General features: G+C 38.8%; 1 protein-coding gene across 1 annotated transcript in view; it reads right to left on the reverse strand.

Moving 5' to 3' along the window:
* LOC130274555 (uncharacterized) overlaps positions 1-23,250 on the reverse strand; it is a 75,816-nt gene that overhangs the window by 7,262 nt on the left and 45,304 nt on the right. The gene's annotated exons all lie outside the window — the stretch shown is intronic.

Below are 23,250 nucleotides of genomic sequence, written 5' to 3' on the forward strand. Positions count from 1 at the left end.
ACTTTTTCACAGCAGAGCATTATTCCCACTAGCAGGAGTCCTGCAGGAACAGCCCTTGAGTCGAAATCTTGGGTGAGTCCCACGTTTTTTATTTTTTTTTTTCCCCCAAGACTTCACCCCTGGTGTCAGTATACAGTATGTTTTTACAGAGCTGATATACTGATGACTTTCTTCTGCAGACTGGTGGGCAGAAAATACACAGCACATAACAGAGGCAGAAAAGTGAATAATGTTGAATGAAATCTCATCTAAATGCTGCAGAAAAACCTGTAAGAAATCCATGTAAAACTTAATCTGCAGTGCAAATTTTCCCAAGTTACTAATGTGAAAAACTCAATATTTCCATTTATAGGTTTTGTCAAGATTTTGCTGCAGAGATGCTGTAGATCTGCAAAATTCATATATTGATTTTTTATCCCAATTTACCATATTTTTCGGCGTATAAGACGCTCCGGCATATAAGACGCACCCAATTTTAAAGGAGGAAAATCTAGAAAAAAAAAGATTCTGAACCAAATACAATGTAAAGTATGGGGCAGTGATCTTCAACCTGCGGACCTCCAGATGTTGCAAAACTACAACTCCCAGCATGCCCGGACAGCCAACGGGAGTTGTAGTTTTGGAACATCTGGAGGTCCGCTGGTTGAAGACCACTGGTATAGGAGGTAATAATCACGTCCCCGCTGCTCTGGACCCGTCACTACTACCCTGGATGTCGCCCTCCATCGCTGTCGCCGCATCCCCGTGGTGTCCCCGTCGCTCCGGAATGTCTCTGCTGCTCGGGATCCTCGCTCTCTGTCGCCGCCGTTACGTTGCTACGCACGCCGATTCTATTGGATGACAGGATGGCGTGCGCGACGACGTGATGACGATGAAGGAGAGCGCCGGCCATGCAGGGGATCCCGGCACGGAGCAGTCATTCGCCAATCGGACACCGAGGAGGCAGGTAAGGTCCTTCCAGTGTCCTGTGAGCTGTTCGGGCGGCGGTCCCAAACAGCCTGACTGAGCAGTCGGGTTAGTGTCACTTTTGCTTCAGACGCGGCGGTCAGCTTTGATAGCCGCGTCTGAAGGGTTAATACAGGGCATCACCGCGATCGGTGATGTCCTGTATTAGCCGCGGGTCCCGGCCATTGATGGCCGCCGGGACCGCCGTGATATGACAGGTTTTTAATGTATATTTGCCATAAAAGACGCACCAACTTTTCCCCCCAGTTTTGGGGAAGAAAAAGTGTGTCTTATACGGCGAAAAATACGGCACATATTTTGTCTATAAAAAGTTTAGGTTTGCATGCTGCAAAATTTGTAGTAGAATCCAACACAGCAGCATGCTTTTATAGTACAATCACATGACAGGATGCTGCCATTTGGCTAAAAACTACAATTGTATCTATTTGTAAAACAAATGACAACATGTCTTAAAGGATTCCCAACTTTTTTGAGGAAAAAAAAATTGTTCTCTGTGCCTTAAGCAAATTGTCCCTGTGGAATTCTGCTGAAATGAGCTGATTTATGGCCCCATAACTGAACTATTAATGCTTGTTTTCATGCAGTGCCCTTCCAAACAAAGGAGCAGCAGAGCAGCTGTATATAGTTAATCAATGGAGGTGGGCAACGGGATATCTATTTTATTTGAATGAGAAATTACAAATATTTATAGCACCTTTTTGTTATTTAATAAATACTCAGACATTAAGATCAGTTTTATTTATTCACTTAATAATTATTTATTTGTTTATATTTAAATATATACATGGTATTCCCATTTTTAAACTACCATTTATGTGAAGCATTAGATACTAATAGGAAAAGAGAAGAATGGGCCCCACTTCTACCAGCTTTTAGTCCAACTTGTTTCACATACATTCTAAATAAATAAATAAAATAAAAACAACAGCACCAACATCCACATAATGCATAATTCAATCTTCCAATAGATATAAAAAAAAACTAATATGCTAAACAAGACGGTCAGGATTAATTTTCAGCAGGGGGAAAATAATTAGAATCACACCTTCCCATTAAAGGCAGTGAAAATGTAAACAATACTTCCCTCCAGGCAAGTGCTTTATCAAGTCGACAGATGCATTTGAATTTCTATGGGCGGGGGGCAAAATAGGTTACATGTCATTTTAATAGAAAGGCCTAACCATCAAGATGGACTGCAGACTGTATCAGTTGAGCTGTCTGTGACTAATACAACAATTTAGGCCTACATAAAAACACTATATGTGATACAGGGTGGTAGGTACAATACTCCTGAGAAATAAGCAATACAGAGAATAAAGAGACTGTTCTAAAAATTCACTGACCTTTTTGTTGAGTTTGTCATGGTGGGCTACATGCAAACACACACATACATTTTATTCTTAAAAACTCTATCATATTCCCATCTATCTACAATCTATCCGTCTGTATATCTATCTATCTACCTCTCTGTTTATAATCTATGTGTCTATCTATCCATCTGTATATCTATCTATCTATCTATCTATCTATCTAACTAACTTTGATCTATCTATCTATCTTTATCTTACTGTCTATCTATGCTCTATCTATGATCTATCTATCTATCTATCTAATCTATCTATCTCTAATCTATCTAATCTATCTATCTCTAACTCTCTATCTATCTATCCATATATCTATCAATTTATCTATATATCTATCTATCTATCTACAACCTATCTATCTATCTATCTATCTATCTATCTATCTATCTATCTATCTATCTATCTATCTATCTATCTACCTATCTATCTACAGTCACATCCAAAAAGGCTGCACACCTGCGCAAAAGATGCCTGGGTGGCTGCTGGTCAGGACCCCCAGCAGTAGGAAAATCCAAAAGATAGCGGCACTACAATAACGTGAAAAAATTGTGTTTATTACACTCAAACATGAGCCTCACGTTTGAGTGTAATAAACACCATCTGTTTCACGTTATTGTAGTGCCGTTGTCTTTTGGATTTTCCTATCTATCTAGCTATAATTTTATCTAGGGGTTAAATTCTGGGGAAAAAAGTGTGGGAACCCAAGATTTCCACTCAAGGGCTGGTCCTGCTAATGGGAACAGTTTTCCTGCTGTGAAAAAGTGCAGGAACTCTGTTACCATGCGTTCCTGCAGGACTGTCTGTCTATCTATCTATCTATCTCTCTATCCATCTGTATATCTATCTATGAATTTATCTCACTGTGATCTATCACCTCCCATACTCGATTTTAATATATTGGTTTATATATTGGTTTGTCATAAAGTATGACAAGACATGTAATAGACAGGCCTCCTGCACATGGCAAGTCACGGTGGACAACTATCTGTAAATTTATAGACAATCTATAAAAATAGGAGTCCTTAAAAATATGGATGTATCAGACTTTTTTATTATTACGTCAGAGAAGCTTGTGTAGAGATTGTGATTGAAATGATCATTTAACAGGTTACACTAAGGCCTCTTTCACACTATGAAATAGTTCCGCTTAGGAACTTCCATCACCAGTTCCGTCACTAAATCAGCGGAACCCGGCCGTTACAAAACCCCTGACGGCCGTGACTAAATCGCATTGCAGCCTATGGGGTTTTGTAACTGCCCGTTTGCACCCGTATATGCAGTAATGTGCATGCAGTAATTTTTCGCCCACGATGTCCCGTCACTGTATAACGCCCGTAATGAATTACGGGCATATACGGGTGCAAACGGGCAGTTACAAAACCCCATAGGCTGCAATGCGATTTAGTCACGGCCGTCAGGGGTTTTGTAATGGCCGGGTTCCGCCGATTTAGTGACTGAACTGGTGACGGAAGTTCCTAAACGGAACTATTTCATAGTGTGAAAGAGGCCTTAGGCTTCTTTCACACTACTGAAGAGGCTCCATTACAAACGTACGTTAATGGCTCTTTTTATTTTTTTCTACTTTGTCTGCCATCAACATCCGTTATTGTAACGGAGACTAACGGGAGTTATAATGGGCAGAGAGGATGCCATGCACTTCAATGGGATTCCTCTAACGTCCATTATAACTCCCGTTATTTCGGCAAAAGATAGAAAAAGACTGATCTACTGACAGGCGAGCCTCAGTGGAATGCTTCTTGCGTTTCTCACACACGCATCAGCCCCGAACTTCCGGTTCTGCAGTTACGCTACTTTATATACTTAGCTCCGCTGTGGAACGTCGAACTTCCGGTTTCCCTTCAAGGGACCCAAAGACTCTCCACTACATACACCAATGCTACAGACACAAGGTAAAGTCTCTGCCCTTGCCAATATACATATTTTTTCTTTCCCTATATTCCTCATCTTAGTCCACCAGCCTGTTCTTCTAGTTCACATCACCATAGGTCATTATTAACACTTCCGGTCCTCACCGAAATCGGAAATAACCTTTAACCCTGCATTGAGCTACTAATAGTCCCACCTCCACTATGGCTCCTCACTACTCCAGCGACTACAGGTCGCTTTCCATACAACCTAACCACATGGCTGCTAACCGTTTAGCACTTGTTCTCTCCAGCCCCTGCAGCAATCTGGTGAGTCCCCTGTTCGCCTACATGAAACATATCCATGCTGTTGTGTTTTGCTTTACTTATCTGTTTTACCAGTAGATATGTACCTTAAGATTTATGGCTCATTCCTTTTGTACTATTACGTGTAAATATATATATATATATATATATATATATATATATATATATATATACATTACATGAGTCTTACATCTCTCATTAATGACCTGTGACCACTCAGTTCCTTGATACATTTTAGTAATATACCACCCCTTGATCTCTGATTATTATGGAAGCTTTATTGATTGTATAAGCTTACATGTCCCTATCCATCCCTTTTCATCCATCGCTTAGCATCCCCTTCATGTTACTCTATTACATCATGCACCATAAGTTGCATTTTTGTCATGATGATACAATAACATTATGCCTGATTACTTCATGCATACCGCCTAATCTTCTCAGATTAGTATGCCTATTATATATGTATATGTTCATCTCAGTGATTCTTGCATTATTTATATGTACATATGTATAGGAATGTTTTCTGGTTTTTCCTTTACCACATATATTACTAGATATCTTTTTTCTGATCACATTTACTTATTTACATTGTTTGTAGGTCTGATGAAGGTCCAATGTGGAACGAAACATAACACATTTATTTTGGATTGCTAATAAATTTCATATTGATTCAACTCTATGAGCTGTGTGCCAAGTCTTTACTTACATTGCATTAAAGAGGTACTCCACTGAAAAACATTTTCTTTTAAATCAACTGGTGCCAGAAAGTTAAACAGATTTGTAAATTACTTCTATTAAAAAAAATCCCAATCCTTTCAGTACTTATCAGCTGCTATATATTACAGAGGAAGTTCTTTTATTTTAGAATTTCCTTTCTGTCTGACCACAGTTCTCTCTGCTGACACCTCTGTCCATTTTAGGAACTGTCCAGAGTAGGAGCAAATCCCCATAGCAAACCTCTCCTGCTCTGGACAGTTCCTGACATGGACAGAGGTGTCAGCAGAGAGCATGTTGTCAGACAGAAGGGAAATTCAAAAAGAAAAGAACTTCCTCTGTAGTATACATCATCTAAAAAGTACTGATAGGATTGGGAATTTTTTATAGAAGTAATTTACAAATCTGTTTAACTTTCTGGCACCAGTTGATTTAAGGGTGCGTTCCCACAGGGCGTATACGCAGCGTATTTGACGCTGCGCAAAATGTATGGCAGCAGCGGGAAATACGCTGCGTATCCCTTGCTCACTATACACACAGGGCTTTCCGGCGACAGCCCTATGTGTGTAGTGAGTTTTGGAGGCGGAGCCGCGCGTCACAGACACGCCGGCACACGGCCCCATCTCCAAAACTCACTACACACATAGGGCTGCCGCCGGAAAGCCCTGTGTGTATAGTGAGCAAGGGATACGCAGCGTATTTCCCCCTGCTGCCATACATTTTGCGCAGCGTCAAATACGCTGCATATACGCCCTGTGGGAACGCACCCTAAAAGAAAATATTTTCCAGTGGAATACCCCTTTAAGGATTAGAACTCTTGAGCACCACCAACTACCTAAAGAGTGACGTTATTACTTTGGGAGAAAAAGACGTGTCATGCACAAATTTTTCCCACAGATCATATCAGTATATTGAGCTATAAGTATATAGTGTATTCATCCATTAAAAATTTATTTTGTTTCCCAATTTGTCTGTAAAAGCATAGTCTGGCTCAGATTTGCAGATGATTTGTCCAGTAACCATACTGTACCCTGGAATTAGTAATACAACATATGATAGAACATGCTACCATTTATTCTTCCCTCTATAAAATCCGAAGCTACTGTAGAGTATGGGCCTATATCCGTGCTATGGTACCATATAATGCATCCAACACCGAGGCATAATACAACAGTGTGATGATTCCCAAAGAATAACTCTATGTACATATTTGTTCTATCACCATATATATATATATATATATATATATATATATATATATATATATATATATAGTAGCAAATAGGCAGCAGCAACTCCATGAAGTGCAAAAAGTGGATTTTATTCACACGTGAGGCAACGTTTCAGTTTGCTCACCAAACCATTTTCAAGCAAACCGAAACGTCGCCTCACGTTGTGTGAATAAAATCCACTTTTTGCACTTTATGGAGTTGCTGCTGCCTATTTGCTTCTATTTTATGGATCCCTGAACCTGGGCTCTATGCTGACAGCACCCGTGCACTTTATATTGGGGATGTGCTGCTCTCCTTCTGCTTTCATATATATATATATATATATATATATATACACACACACATATATATATATATATATATATATATATATGTTCTTCTTCAATGACATGCCCTTTGTTTCAGGTGATAAATATCATGGCGGCAGTGTGCAAGGGCCTGCTGCAAAAGTAACACAGAAAGTTATAAAATGAAGAATGTTCAGCTGAAATTGACATCTGTGTACGTGATATTTATAAAATATTTTTACAGGTCAGGTGCAATGTTGGCAGCCGTGTTTGAAACAGATGGATTATATTTTCACTTTGTACCCAGTTACAGAGGTCTCATAATGCACACCATGTTCATAATAAGGACAACAAAGTTTGCCATTGCATGTTCCATGTTATGAGTAAAATTAATGTAAAAAAACATAAAATAATCACAAATATACAACATAGGCAACAATAGAACAAGACAAACCCTCCCCTTAAACAAATAACTATTGGTATAATTGGTATAGCCATTGTAAAATAACATTTTAAAGAAACCCTTTCCTACAGGAAAAAGTAAACAATATATTCTATGTACCCCAAAATGACACCAATAACACACAAACAAGCCCCTTTACAGTTAATTTCTAAATTCATCTATCTATCTTTCTATCTCATATCTATCTATCTATCTGGAAAAAGCAGGGTGGGCTGCACCTCAAAGAAGTGTGAACATAGGTGCACGCAGCGGCTGGTCCCAGGTCCCGGGTCCGTATCACTAGAAGAACAGATTTGCTGCAGCACACGGAGTAGTATCAAGTGGTTTATTTCATTCCAATTGCTACGTTTCAACCGCACATGCGGCCTTTTTCAAGCACTATCTATCTATCTATCTATCTATCATTTATCTATCATGAATCTACTTATATATAAATTTTTATATATTATCTATCTATATATCTATCTACATGTCATTTATCTATTATCTATCTTTTTTTTTATCTATCTTTCTATTTAAATGTTTTAAGTAAATGTTTTGAGTAAATGTTTTACTTGACAGGCTTTAACCCCTTAAGGACCACGGACATAAAAGTACGTCCTGGTTTGGCGGGACTTCCCGCACCAGGACGTACATTTACGTCCTGTGTATGACCGCGAGCATCGGAACGGTGCTCGCGTCATACACGGCAGGTTCTGGCTGCTAGTAGCAGCCAGGGATCTGCCCGTAATGGCCGACATCCGCGATCGTGCGGATGTCCGCCATTAACCCCTCAGATGCCATGATCAATACAGATCACCGGCAGCGATTCGATCATGCAGCATGGCGGCCGGAGGTCCCCTTACCTGGCTCAGGCCGTCTCCCGGGGTCTTCTGCTCTGGTTTGCGATTGAGCAGACCAAAGCAGAAGATGACCGATATACTGATCAGTGCTGTGTCCTATACATAGCGCTGAACAGTATTAGCAATCAAAGGATTGCTATAGATAGTCCCCTATGGAGACATAAAAAGTGTAAAATAAGAGTTGAAAAATGTAAAAATAAAAAGTAAAAAATAAAAAGCAATAAAAATGAAAATTGTCCCTTTTTCCCAGTTTACCCCCAAAAAGCGTTTCTTTTTCTTGTTATAAACATATTTGGTATTGCCGCATGCGTAAATGTCTGTACTATCAAAATATAATGTTAATTATCCTGTACGGGGAATGGCGTAAATGTAAAAAAAAAGTCCAAAAATGAAGCTTTATTGTCACATTTTATTTAACCCCTTAAGGACTCAGCCCATTTTGGCCTTAAGGACTCAGACAATTTAATTTTTACGTTTTCATTTTTTCCTCCTCGCCTTCTAAAAATCATAACTCTTTTATATTTTCATCCACAGACTAGTATGGGGCTTGTTTTTTGCGCGACCAGTTGTCCTTTGTAATGACATCACTCATTATATCATAAAATGTATGGCGCAACCAAAAAACACTATTTTTGTGGGGAAATTAAAACGAAAAACGCAATTTTGCTAATTTTGGAAGGTTTTGTTTTCACGCCGTACAATTTATGGTAAAAATGACATGTGTTCTTTATTCTGAGGGTCAATACAATTAAAATGATACCCATTATTATATACTTTTATAGTATTGTTGCGCTTAAAAAAAATCACAAACTTTTTAACCAAATTAGTACGTTTATAATCCCTTTATTTTGATGACCTCTAACTTTTTTATTTTTCCGTATAAGTGGCGGTATGGGGGCTCATTTTTTGCGCCATTATCTGTACTTTTTTTTGATACCACATTTGCATATAAAAAACTTTTAATAAATTTTTAAAAATTTTTTTTTTTAATAAAATGTATTAAAAAAGTAGGAATTTTGGACTTTTTTTATTTTTTTTTCGTTCACGCCGTTCACCGTACGGGATCATTAACATTTTTGGGGGTAAAATAGTAAAAAACGGCCGTTTTACTTTTTTATTGGGGGAGGGGATTTTTCACTTTTTTTTTACTTTTACATTTTTTTACATTTTTTTTTACACTTGAATAGTCCCCATAGGGGACTATTCATAGCAATACCATGATTGCTAATACTGATCTGTTCTATGTATAGGACATAGAACAGATCAGTATTATCGGTCATCTCCTGCTCTGGTCTGCTCGATCACAGACCAGAGCAGGAGACGCCGGGAGCCGCACGGAGGAAGGAGAGGGGACCTCCGTGCGGCGTTATGAATGATCGGATCCCCGCAGCAGCGCTGCGAGCGATCCGATCGTTCATTTAAATGGCGAACTGCCGCAGATGCCGGGATCTGTATTGATCCCGGCACCTGAGGGGTTAGTTGCGGACGCCCGCGAGATCGCGGGCATCGGCCATTGCCGGCGGGTCCCTGGCTGCGATCAGCAGCCGGGATCAGCCGCGCATGACACGGGCATCGCTCCGATGCCCGCGGTTATGCTTAGGACGTAAATGTACGTCCTGGTGCGTTAAGTACCACCTCACCAGGACGTACATTTACGTCCTGCGTCCTTAAGGGGTTAAAAAAAATTAATAAAAAATGATCTAAAAGTTTTATATATGCAAATGTGGTATCAATAAAAAGTACAGATGACAGTGCAAAAAAATAAGCCCTCATACTGCTCTATATATGGAAAAATGAAAAGGTTATAGGTGGTCAAAATAGGGCGATTTTAGATTACTGATTTTGTACAAAAAGTTTTATATTGTTTTTTAAGCGGTACAAAAATATAAAAGTATCTAGCCATGGGTATCATTTTAATCATATTGACCCACAGAATAAAGAACACATGTAATTTTTACCGTAAAGTGTATAGTGTGAAAACAAAACCCTCCAAAATGCGCACAATTGTGGTTTTCATTTAAATTTCCTCCCTAAAAAATAGTTTTTGGGTTCACCGCACATTTTATGGTAAAATGAGAGGATTCGTTGCAGAGTACAATTGGTCACGCAAAAAACAAGCCCTTATACGGGTCTGTAGATGGAAATATAAAGGAGTTATGGACTTTAGAAGGCGAGGATGAAAAAACAAAAAAGCAAAAATAAATTTGGCCTGGTCCTTAAGGTGAAAATGGGCTTGGTCCTTAAGGGGTTAAACATCAAAAAGAAGTCAACCATATTACAAATTTTCAGGCTACAGTCGGACAAAAAAAATCTTTCATTCAATAAAGAACTTTTATCCACAAATGGTCTTTCAGGAAAAAATAGGCAGAATATTTCCAGAAAGATTGTTCATTATTGAACTGGTATCACTGATAAAGTATGGCCAGTGTGAACAACTATAACAGCCAATAAGGACTAACCAATATGGTTGCATCTACGACATGATTATTCATCAATTATTCATTCAACAATTGTTAAATTGTGTGGCCAACTATAGTGTTCTCATTGTGTTATCAAAATATAATTTCTCTATAACCAATTACAGCACCTGTGATTTAATGCATCTAAGATATACCTTTTATTCTTTCCAGCAGTGGATTCATAGTGTGACGTAAAGAAAGCTCACTTTAACATACAGAAGACACACAAGGAAATGTGCTTGGAGGAAACTTCCTTTAAGAACCCTTTCTACTGATATGCTGATATTTCATTGTATTGCAGTGTAATAAAATGCTACTACCCCATGAGTCCATAACAAGACCCTACCCTAGAGTCAACGGGGTCATATATCAGCATTCCAAAATTGTTAGTAATATGGCTTGAACCATTGCTGGCTACATAAAAAAAATAATGGCATACGGTAACCACAGAGAAAAGAACAACGTATAAGCTTAGGAAGAAGTCTAAGGGGGAGATTTATCAAAACCTGTCCAGAGGAAAAGTTGCCCAGTTGCCCATAGCAACCAATCAGCTCACTTCTTTCATTTTTAACAAGGCCTATGCAAAATGAAAGAAGTGATCTGATTTGTTGCTATGGGTAACTGGGCAACTTTTCCTTTGCACTGGTTTTGATAAATCTCCCCCCAAATGTCTAAGCACTTCCTTGTGATTATGTCATATATTTTCCAAAAATAAATAATTCGAAAATATAAGAACCATGTGCTAACAAATGACAAAAATACAAAAATTACTATACTTTAAAAGATTGTCATCAATAGAAATATAAAAAAAAATGTTAAAACATAGCCGCACATCCACCATTTGTATTTTGATCTACTTGCTTCTCAGCATAATTTCAAAAACTAACAGGTTGTTAGTATACATTTTGATCAAAAAGTACAAGCCCACTTGCCACGTCAAGGCCACCTAGTCAGAGTGGGTCCCTAACCTAACACTGGTGTTGTGCCGGGCGGCCTCCACTGCCTTCGAGACACCACAGAGTCCACAGAGCGAATGACCCAGTGGCCGGGCAGCCCCACTTCTGCCCGACCAAGCCCCTGACTCTGGGCCACACCACCCCAAAGACAAAGCATCACAGAAACAATGGGCACCACAGAGCACCACACCAGTGTGAACACCTACCATGTGCTCCCTGCCAGAGGGCTGGGAGAATGCTAGGAGGAAACAAATGATTGCAAAAAAAAAAAATGTTTAAAGGGGATATATGCTGATATATTTTTACTTCGAAATTTGGCCTGGCTGGGTTAAAGGAAAAGTCCTGTTCAGAACTTTTTTTTTGCCATTATGCCTGGGCAGCCAGCATATAAAACAACAAAGCGGCAGTGTGATGCATTGCACCCCAGCACCAGGAGGAAGACCAATGCAGGGGCTCAATACATCACACTGTCAAGTAGCCTATCTCCAGCTGAGGCAGGACATTACTGCGGCTGGAGATAAGCTGGTAAGCAGTGTAACACATTGACCACTGGCAACCAGAAAGAAGACAGAAGCGGAGAACTGGAGCAGTGATCACCGGGCACCGAGGGAGCCGTGGCAGGTGAGTCTAGTTTGTTGTTTTAGATACTGGCAGCCTGGGCATAATGGCTCAAAAAAGTTCAAAAAATACATTTAAAAAATCTGTACACACCTGTACCCCTACCACTGCTGTTCTAACAGTGCCCAGTCCATGCTGCTTACCACATCCTGGTCTCTGTCTTATCAAAAGGAAGTGATGTCGACAGAAAGTGGTAAGCAGAAGGGACTGGGCACTGTTGGAATGGCAGAGACAGGGGATCATGGTAGGTGATTACAGGTATTTAATTATTCGTTTATTAAACCCATACTGGCCAAATTTCCAAGAAAAATATATTGCTAGACAACCCATTAATAGAATGTTCGCCGATCTAATAAAATGTCTAGAACAGCTGAGTTTTTGACTTGCACAACTTTACATAGGAGTACATGATCACTGTCCCAAGGCTGTAAAAATATAACATAATTAGGCTACGTTCACACTGCAACATTTTGGTTGGAATGTCTGGACGCAAAATTTACAGCAGACATTCTGCAGCAACAGGCACTGGCAGAACATGTCGTTGCTAGGACCACTCGGAAATGCGCAATTTCTTTGGAATTTCATGCCAGATGTTTTCGGCATGGAAATTCTGTGGTGTGCCTGGTGCAGCAGAATCCCTTTAAAAAAAAAACGTTCTTAGCTGAATTTTTTGTTTGTCGAGTTCTGCTAAAAATTCCATTGTTTGGGCAAAAGGTTGATGAAAGGTTGGTTTTTCATCAGTAAGTAAAAAGAACACTACAGACAAAATGGATGTTAAACCCAGTGCAGGGCCCAAGGGGCAATACACAACATTGTCAGGACACTTTTGACTGCATTTATTTTGGAAAAATGAAATCTCCCACTACATATGCATGTTTCATCCTGTATCATTTAGTGATAGCTTCTCTCCGTAGCGCCTAATGACAAACTTAGCTCTGCTGCATCTCAGCTCATCATAAAAAACAGCATGTCTTCATAAATAATCCTCAGTAAAGGTTAATCACATTTTAAAACTGTTCGGTAAATTTATCTCTGTTACATTAAATGTAAATTGAAGGGAAAAAAATATATATAATCTGACACTGACCAAATTAAAACGTGGATTTATCTGGATTACGATCTAATGAAAGTGTGGAATCTCTAATCCATCTTTTATATTCTAAGTGATAAGGCTAATAAACTGTATATTCATGGTAATGTTTTAGAGAGAAACTGTACAGACATGTATGGACACAAATAATATAATACTACAAGAAGCTAGAAGGAATTTGGTTGCCTTAAATATTTGGTCTCCACTTGGTCTTCAACCACTTTCTATGAAGACTTCCTTCAGATTTGTCTACTAGATAACAGCAAGCTTATTCAGACTCTGAACATATTGCCTGTTCATTCCTCATAGATTAGCCTTTTTCGTTTCCTATTGTTTTCTTGTGAAGGTATTTATGTCAGCATAATGATGTGATCTCAATGAGTGTCAGCATGAATCAGTGGCCCAAGAAGAGATCACCAGGAAGTAAGGCAGAACAATTCCTTGTCTCACGGGAGCAATGTGTGCTATCAGTCACTGAGGTGTGAGTCTCTAACCTTCTTGACCTTCTCTGTCATGGGTTGCAAACATATGAAGGAGAAGTAGAGGCAGGACTCAATGATTGCCACTGTATGGTGTCTCTTGTTCCCCCGAGGGAATAGTGTCCCAGTGAGGCCCTAATGGGAGGCTACAGAAGACTCATGCAGAAACTCTGCCTCATTACTCCTCTTGATCCCTTTGATGATAGCAATGACAAAACATGGTGCACATTTATTTCTTAATATATATATATATATATATATATATATATATATATATATATATATACATATATATATATATATATATTTGTTTTTGTTGTTTTTATTTTTTTTCTAACATTTCAGCTTAGTTTATTTTCTGTATGGTTCAGCATTGCACGCCATCTGGATTGTAGGGTGACTGACAATACACAGCCATATGTTATGCAAACTAATTTGGTTTTGTAGTGATGTCACTGTGTATATTACTTTGTGAAACTCAATTTGTGCACAGACTTTATATTTTTATTAACTAGATGAGTAAATAAGCTTAAAGACTAACAGAGAATATCCTGAAATTTCCTAAAAATACTTAAATCCTATAAGTAAATGCAACTGTTGTATTCCAGCTTTGGAATTATTCATACTGTACAATATTTTTCTATAAAATACTGATTGGCTAATTTATATTTATTTTGGAACTTATTGTTGAGAGGCATAGGTTTAGGTGAATGCTTAGTTTTCCATAGGATCATCTTCATTTTCAGGCGATGATTGGAGAACTGCTTAAAGGGATGTGGAAAATATTGGAAATATAGAAGGTAAATATTGCATATTTATTATGCAAAAATAGAATTGCATAACTTTTAAACTTATTTTTGCTTTATTTTTTACCTGTGTTGCTGTCATCTAGAGATTTGTGTATACCAGTATGTATGGTTTTGAGTCTGCCATAGGAATTTACATTTCTTCAAATGTGCCATCATAATGGCTCAGGCTGTTTTTATTAACTCTGGCTCATCTGTAGAATGCCTAGTCAAAGATTAGACCAACTTACATTAGACCAATATACATTACACAGGAGTCATCCTTCAAAACGTTGGCACTTTTGGTCATGCCCACTTTCAGCAATGCCGTGATCCCTGTCCGACTACGTGAAATAGTGTCTAGAGAGCATCTTAAACTCATAGGGGGAGATTTATTAAAACTTATGTAGAATGGAAGAGTGGTGCAGTTGCTTACAGCAATCAGATTGATTTTTTCATTTTTAAAGACGCCTGTCAAGAATGAAAGAAGCAATATGATTGGTTGCTATGGGCAACTGCACCACTCTTCCTCTATAGATGTTTTGATAAATCTCCCCCATAGTTGTGTTAGCCGGTTTTTAAAGGGGTACTCCGGTGGAAAACAGATTTTTTCAAATCAACTGGTATCAGAAAGTTAACCAGATTTGTAAATTACTTCTATTTAATAATCCTTCCAGTACTTATCAGCTGCTGTATGATCCACAGGAAGTTGGATTTCTTGCTGGAGTTCTTTTCTGTCTGACCACAGTGCTCTCTGCTGACACCTCTGTCCATGTCAAATCCCCATAGCAAACATCTCCTGCTCTGGACAGTTCCTGATATGAACAGAGGTGTCAGCAGAGAGCACTGTGGTCAGACTGAAAAGAACTCCAGAAAGAAAGAAATCTTCCTGTGGAGCATACAGCAGCTGATAAGTACTGGAAGGATTAAGATTTTTAAATAGAAGTGATTTACAAACCTGTTTAACTTTTTGGCACAAGTTGATTTGAAAATTTCTTTTTTTCCACAGGAGTACCCCTTTAAAGCAAATTGTGCCAGAATTCTGGCACATTTGTACTAATAAATCTGTCCCAAGTACTAAAAACAGTGTCACATGTGACATTAATAATACTGCTATTCAGATCCCAAATTGTACTCTCATATGCAGCATTCATAATAGTCTACATGCATATACCGAATAGAAAATGCAGATATAAGCTTTACCTTAAAGCTAGGTTTATACATAGTAGTTTGATCAGTATTTTCAGCCAAAACCAGAAGTGGGTGTAAATGTTTCCATTATAGTTTACCTCTTTGTTCTACTCTTAGGTCTGGCTAATAATACTGAACAAAGGGAAGTATGAATACTGGCCAAAATACTATGGGAGAAATGTATGAACCTGTGAAACATTCATCTCCATCCTAATACTTGATCACCTCCACTCTCTTTCCCCAGTAAATGTAAGGTTCCTTTTAGGTTCTAAGCTTATTTGGACAGGAACCAGGACTCTTTTCTCTTGTTTGAGTGCATTTCTGTTTCATCCTCTCCAGTATGTAATCTACAGTGCATTTTATTTCTCCTTTTATTTCTTCATATCTGCATTATGACCATTTGTTTTGTACAGCTTCCAAAATATTGATAACAATAAAGTTATCAAGACATGCCAGTCTTCACATGACAGTGTGCTGCTTTCTGCTTCTCTCTTTTATTAAGAGGGGCATGTCACATAATTCATCAGGCGGTGAAGTGTCCCATGCCCTGTGCTCCTGAAATCTCCTGTAGCTCCCAGCTAGTGTAGATTTTAGCTACAATTTATGCTATCTCTGTACCAGGAGGCTACACCACCTTTCATGCTCAAGACATGAAAGTTCAAAAATTAGCAACATTTTTGTGCAAAATGGAGGCTTGCAAAAAAAAAAAAAAAAAAAAAAAAGACTTTTCACACCCTGCACTCAGCACAGCCAATCATCAATTCTCCTTTAACTCTCAGTTTGTTTGTAACTGTCCTTAAATGGGCACTTTAATTAAAACTTATTTTTGCTATTGTACTTCTCATGATAAATAAATAAAAAAATCTAATGTACTTTGTTTAAAAAAAAAATTTCTATGTTTTATTTGTGTTTAAAATAGCGGCCACCAGGTGTCTCCCTACTTGTCCAGAGCACATTTCCCCCTATCTTTTGCACAGACTTTTGACTCATGCTGGCCTGGCTGAAGACCTAAATCAGGAAATGCAGTCTGGAATGCTGAGGAGGGTGTGTGCAGCCTTAGCCAGTCATAGCTCATCTCACACACTGAACTACTCTGGGTTTTATGTAGCAGAGTGAGGGAGGAAGTTCTCCCCTTTATGGCTTCAGATGATGTCACACCTGCTGGGGAATGCCACCCAGTCTGTGAATCTGACTGAGCAGAAAATACAGAGCAATATCAAGGTAGAAAATTAACAAATAAAAAATAAAGGCAGGGGGTTGTTTATCATGATAGGGACAGTGAACTGGGAGGATTATAACATTTTACAAGATCATGAGAGGTACTCTTTAAAGGGAATGTTTTGCCTAGATTTTTTTCCCCTGTTTAGTGACAGAAACAGACTGAAACATGTTTTTTTTTAATTTTTTTTTTATTCTGTTTCTATTTTCTGATTGTAATTTTTTTTATTGTGCATTATTATGGTGGCTGCCACGTTTCCTGAGCTGTTTTTATAACAGCATATAGTAATATGCTTTATGGCAGGACCTATCACCATAAACAACAATAGACCGGACCTGTCCCATTCAGATGAATTGGGGATAGAACTGTGCATTCTCTGAGACCTTTTCAAAGGTCATTCTACAGGGAGTGGGGATGCTAAGCTCTACTGTGAATGGTGGGGGATCCAGCGATATCTCTCTACTGGTGTTACCTTTAACTCTGCCCCTGAGAAGAAAGGCATTACTGGGAAATTATCTGTACAGGATATAAAGTCTCAGGAGTATTATAAAATAGGGGTAGTAAAAAAAAAAATCACCAAAAATTCTAAAAAAATATGGTTAACAAAAAAAATATGATTTGAAAAATAGGTAATTTTCTGATAACACATTCCCTTTAAAGAACTCTTGAATCCAAATCTTTCGTCTGTCCCTATGTATTTTCTTGGCATGGCTTCTTACCTGCTCCTCATCAGTATGCATCCTACATACAGGCACAATTACCAAGACTGCAAGTGAATGAGCAATTTACAATTCAGTAAGATTGGTAGTGACTGCTGATCTGGTAAACTTCAGAATGATGGCTGAGTGACAGGGGAAGGTGAAAATGCTTTAATTGGGTAAGCCTGTATAATATCTGGCCTCCGGATAAAAGACTTCCGCTTCCTGCACTCACAGCGCTTTAGCAATAAAACTGTGAATATACAAGCACATTGACTTATCACTATCATGAATTAAAGAGGTTTCCACACAGTCCTGGAGGTATAAAAATTTGAGGTTACAGAAACAACATTGTATAAATTTTAGTAAAATGCCCACCCTGTATTTAGGAACGAGAACATTCGGATGTTAGTTTAAAGTAATCACAGCAATAAAAAGCTGATTGTGCACATGGAACCTATAGTTAAACTTGATATATGTTACACATTACTATTTCACATGCCAGGCCCCATGATTTGAGAAATCACGCAGAAAAGAATTTAAATGTGCGTGTTTAATATATATATATATATATATATATATATTTATATATATATATATATTTATTTATATATATATATATATATATATATATATATATATATATTTATATATCATGTTGTAGGGGGGAAGTATTATAGCATGACTGCCAATTTATTCCCCTAATATAAGCCAAGACTGAATTCTCGGAAATATGTTTTTGTCACCTGCAAACTTTACACCTGCACAATCCATTTTATGTGATTTTGATTTGCCAAAAGTGTCCTAAGTTTTTCCAGTCATGTTTGTTAACAAACTTCCTAAATCTAAACCACTTTGGGTTCAAAGCTGCAAAACTTAAAAGAAAGGGAAGTATTACAACCCATGTAATCTAAAAGCCTTCCTGTCACGCATTTATTCGTCTTATTGAAAACACATATGGTAAAACTTAGGGGAAAATTCAGTCCGTTTTAGTATAAAAACTCCATGCATCAAGCCAAAGCAAAACAGTGTTAACATGAAATCTGAAATGAGTTATTAAAGCCGAACATGTTCCATGAAGAAGGATTGTTCACTGGAGGTAAAATAAGAAAATGCAGGCATTGTCTTAGGAGTGAAAAGCTGGTAAAATAATGTTCCTGTTGGTTAATAATTATTATGATGATTATTATGGATATTACTATTATCATCATCACCATTAATAATAATAATAATAATAATAATAATAATTCTCTATCATTATTGCTTTGTCATTGTAGCTCCCATTTTAATCATTTTTTGTATGCACAAAAGTCACCTACTAACTAGTAAAAACATAAACATTCAGGGAAAAGCCTTTGAAAGGTAATTATATTGTTACACTTTTCCTAGAGAGAATATAAGTGTGTAAGCATATATGGAAATATTATGGGCCTATTCAGATACAAGTTAGTAAGTAAGCATGGCGGGAGTATGTGTGTGTGTCTCTAATAGCAACTAAGGTCATAAAATACCATTCACAATACACTAGAGTTTCTATTGTTAAAATGGTCCTATCATATTTTTGTTTTTTAAATACACATAATGAGGGACATTTATTATGCTGAGCCAACAGCGCAAATTCTCAAACGTCACACATTTTTACACAGAAATGTATGCCAAAATGTGCCACTTTTGAAGATTTCTACCACTCATGCCAAGGGGGAGTAAAAGAGGCAGGAAGGGGGCTCGGCTTTACTTGAAGGGATCATGCAGGGGTCATGCCCCCCTCCCATGCAATTTTAGGTCTGACTTGTGACATTTAACTCCTATACATGGTGATTAGGGATGACTTCCCACATCACCACGTACACGTACCTGATGAGAATAAACTGTCACAGCCAGTGTCGGTCTAAGACATTGTGCTGCTGCCTTGGTCCAAGAATGAAATGCTAACCCCCCCCCCCCCCTCCCGAAAAAGCACAAACATATGTATGATCATTTTTTTTTAATGCATGATAATACTGTATACCTACATATACTAGTCATGCAGTTACCAATTGATACCACTATACAAGGAGCAAATATGACCTTACATTATTGTAACCCAACCAGATCGGGCATACTGAGAACAACAATACCAATAATACGGTAAATATTACCAATAAAGCACCTATATAATCGACACATAATACCGCCACACATGGACCATTACACCACAAAGCGACTAGTGACTGGATGATTCCACTATACTGTTATTAAATAAAATCGAATATATACAAACCAAGATTCCCCAACTAGCTCACTCTCCCCCAATACAGTGACCATATAGAAGTATTTACCAGCTGTATGCAGAATGTGTATACCATATAAGTGATTATATACAGGACCATACATTTGTATATACCAGCTGTACACAGGTTCTGTATACCATGTAAGTGATTATATACAGGACCATATAGAGGTAGATACCAGCTGTACACAGTATCTGTATAACATATAATTGATTCTCAATCCATCTCAGACCGCCATGATGTCTTCTTCCAGCCAAAACTCTTCTCTTTGGCATCTGCAGGACAAACATGTTAGACTCTGCATCTTTCCATTGCTGTTCCCCCCTTTGTAATTTCAAATCCCAATCCCCTCTGTACGATTTTCATTCATTAATCCCCCTCCCCTCACCCCCTGTGCCATTTCAATAACCCCCCTCCCCAAATCCCCTGTGCCATTTCATTAACCCCCGCTCCCCTCATCCCCCTGTGCCATTTAATTAACCACCTTTCCCCTCATTTCCTCTGCCATTTCATTAACCTCCCCTCCCCTCATCCCCTGTGCCAATTCATTAACCCTCCCATCCCCTCATCCCGTGCCATTCATTTACCCCCCCACCCCTAATCCCCTGTGCCATTTTATTAACCCCCCTCCCCTCATCCCCTGTGCCATCTCATTAACTCCCCTCCCCTCATCCCCTGTGCCATCTCATTAACCCCTATCCCCTGTGCCATCTCATTTAACCCCCATCCCCTCATCCCCTGTGCCATCTCATTAAACACCCCCCTAATCCGACCCTGAAAAGTGCCACCTGGGACCAATGGTCCCACCGGGGTCCCATGGTAGGGCTGGCCTTGGTCACAGCGCCATCAGACGCTGTGACAGTTTGTTGAGCTTGGCTGTGCTGCACAGCCGAGCGTCTCTGAAGCCAGCTAGGGACCAATCACAGCGGTCCCCAGCTGGCAATTGCTGGTATTGGTCCATCAGTACAGACAGAACAATAGCAGGGATATTGTGGGTCTCCTCCTTCCCCCTCTCCTCCGTTGCTTCACACAGTGAAGCGATCAGAGGAGAGGGCCCCATCGGAGGGTGCCACTCGCAGCACTCAGAATCGGAGCTGAGCTCTTATCCTTAGTTAACCCTGTAGATGCAGTCACTGTGGCCGCAGCGTCTATTAGGGTTACAGAGGGAGGGAGCTCCCTCTGTTACCGATCAGTACTCTGCAAACACCGATGGTTGCCATGGCAACTGGAGGCCTGACAATAGCCTCCGTTGTCATGGCAACAGAAGCTGATCTGACTCTACCTAGGTAGAGTCTGATCTGCTATCCTATGCCTGTCAGTCTAAATTTGACAGACATAGGCATAATTCAGTGGAGTACAAATGTGTACTTCATTGAATTCATCGAAAAAAAATTTAAGTTAAAAAAATTCGAAATATTTTTTTTTTAAATAAAAAAAAATTGAAAAAAAAAAATATATATATATTAAGGAAATAATAAAATAAATTATATATGTATTATACAGCCCAAAACAAAAATTGTCCCCCCTAAAACTTCACAATTTTGTCGGTAAAGTACTGAAAAAGATATGGCTCACAGAATATGGCGACTTACAAACAAGATTTAAAAAGTACATAAATTTGGTATCACCATAGCTGTATCAACCTGCAGAATAAAGTCAACATGTCTTTTATACATGAATAAAAAAACAACCACAGAATAGATTTTTGTTATTCATACCACCTCATAAAAATAAAAACTGATCAGAGTGTCACATGTACCCCAGAAAGGTACCAATGAAAACGTCAACTTTTTATGATGCCAGCAAAATATCCTAAACTAAAAGGAGGCTCCAAAATATACACACCACGCCTTCATGTCTGAGGCCTGTGTGTGAGACATGTAGCGCACAAAGACCACATATGGGATATTTTGAAATACGTCAGAATTCGGGGAATAAATCTTAAATTGCATTTCTCTGTCTACACCTGCTGTGTTACAGGAAAAAATTTATTAAAATTGAAAATCTGCAAAAAAATTACATTTTTTAATTCCGCCTTCACTTTGCTTTCATATCTGTGAAATGCCGAAAGGGTTAATAAACTTCTTTAATGTCATTCTGACTACTTTAAGGGGTGCAGTTTATAAAATGTGGTGATTTAAGGGGGTATCTAACATACAGGCCCCTCAATTCCACTTCAGAACTGAACTGGTCCCTGAAAAATCTGATTTTGAAATTTCCTTGAAAATCTGGAAAATTGCTGCTAAACTTATAAACCTTCTAACATTCTAAAAAAGTAAAAGAATGTTTCTCAAATGATGGGAACTTAAAGTAGACATATTGCAGATGTGAATAAATCATTAATTTGGTACAGCATGACTATTAATCGTACAAGCAGAAAAACGTAAATCTAGAAAACACTCATTTTTTTATTAATTTTTTTTGCACAATTTTAGAATTTTTTTTACAAAAAAATGCTGAATATATCAATCAAAATTGACCACTAATGTAAAGTACAATATGTCACGAAAAAACAATCTCAGAATTGCTTTCATAAGTAAAAGCATTCCAAAGTTATTACCAAATAAGTGGACACATGGCAGAGTCTTAAAATTTGCCTTGGTCAATAAGGTCAAAACAGGCTAAGGAGTAAAGGGGTTAAATTCACAGAAATATACACCAACTCATAGCAGTCATCATTGTAGTAGCTACAGTATTTCCCACTTTAAAATGTAAGGACTTGCTTTATCTGTATTTTTTATCTTGTTAGTTTTCTTTAATCTCTATTTTTTTCCCCCCAAACATACCGTATTTTTCGCCCTATAGGACGCACCGGTGTATAAGACGCACCCAATTTATAGGTGCAAAATAAAAAAAAATAAAGATTTTGAACCCAATAGTGGTCTTCAGCCTGCGGACTTCCAGATGTTGCAAAACTACAACTCCCAGCATGCCCGGACAGCCGTTGGCATGCTGGGAGTTGTAGTTTTGCAACATTTGGAGGTCCGCAGATTGAAGACCACTGCATAGGAGGTAATACTCAGGTGTCCCCGCCGCTCCGGACCCGTCACCGCTGCCCTGGATGTCGCTCCATCGCTATCGCCGTGTCCCGTCGCTCCAGAACGTCTCTGCTGCCGGCCGGGTATCCTCGCTCTCCGTCGCCGCCATCACGTCGTTAAGCACGCTGACGCACAAACGCGACGACATGATGACGAGGAAGGAGAGCGCAGACCATACAGGGGATCCCTGAATGGAGAAGACACCGAGGAGGCAGGTAAGGTCCCTCTCGGTGTCCTGTAAGCACTAACCCGGCTATTCAGTCGGGCTGTTCGGGACTGCCGCGGTGAAATCGCGGCGGTCCCGAACAGCCCGACTGAACAGCCGGGTTAGTGTCACTTTCCCTTCAGAAGCGGCGGTCAGCTTTGATCGCCGAGTCTGAAGGG

This window comes from Hyla sarda, chromosome 5 (assembly GCF_029499605.1).
Source record: "Hyla sarda isolate aHylSar1 chromosome 5, aHylSar1.hap1, whole genome shotgun sequence".
Classification (NCBI taxonomy): Eukaryota; Metazoa; Chordata; class Amphibia; order Anura; family Hylidae; genus Hyla; species Hyla sarda.